The following is a 774-nucleotide window of genomic DNA, read 5'->3' on the forward strand; positions in this document are numbered from 1 at the left end:
TAACAGTAACAGTGGCACTCTCACTCCCTGGCCTCGAGGATAACAACCAGCAGCTACGTGCCAAAGTCAGGGACACAACACGACAAACCCTAAGCTACAAAACACCCCCTTTCCACGCCCCCCTCCACGCCCTCCCCTCTCTCCTGCTCCTCCTTGGTTCCCCTCTCTCGCCCTCTCCACGCTCCCTTTCTTCTATTTTTTCTTCTTCCCCTCCTTCATGTTTTTTCCTTTCCCTTTCTTTCCTAATCTTTCCTGTCCCCCTTTCCCAATTCCCCGGCTCGTTTTTTCTCCTCCCCCCTCTCCCTCCTTTCCCTGTTTTTTCCTCCCCCTTTTCCCCCTCTCTCCTTTTCTCCTCCTCCCCCTTTCCCGGGTTTTTTCCCCTCTCTCCTTTTCTCCTCTTCCTTTTTTCCCTCCCTTTCCTGTTTCTTCCCCCTCTCCGTTTCCTCTTCCTCTTTTTCCCCCTTCCCCTTTCCTGTTTCTTCCTTCTCCTTTTCCCCTCACCTCTCTCTTCCCTTTCTTTCCTGTTTTTTCCCTCCCCTTTTTCCCCCTGTCTTCCCTCCCTCCTCTCTCCCGCTCCTTCTTTCCTCCTCCTCCTACTCCCTTCCTCTTCTCCCTTTCCCCCCTTCCTTTCTCTCTCCTCGTTTGTTTTTCCCCTTCCCCCCTTTCCCTTTCCGTTGCCTCTTTCCTTCTCTTCTCTATAGGTACCTCCCCCCCCCATTTTCTCTTTCCTCCTTCGTTCCCGTTTTTTTTAGTCTTTTCTCCCTTTTTCTTCTT

This window comes from Penaeus monodon, chromosome 19 (assembly GCF_015228065.2).
Source record: "Penaeus monodon isolate SGIC_2016 chromosome 19, NSTDA_Pmon_1, whole genome shotgun sequence".
NCBI classification, from domain to species: Eukaryota; Metazoa; Arthropoda; class Malacostraca; order Decapoda; family Penaeidae; genus Penaeus; species Penaeus monodon.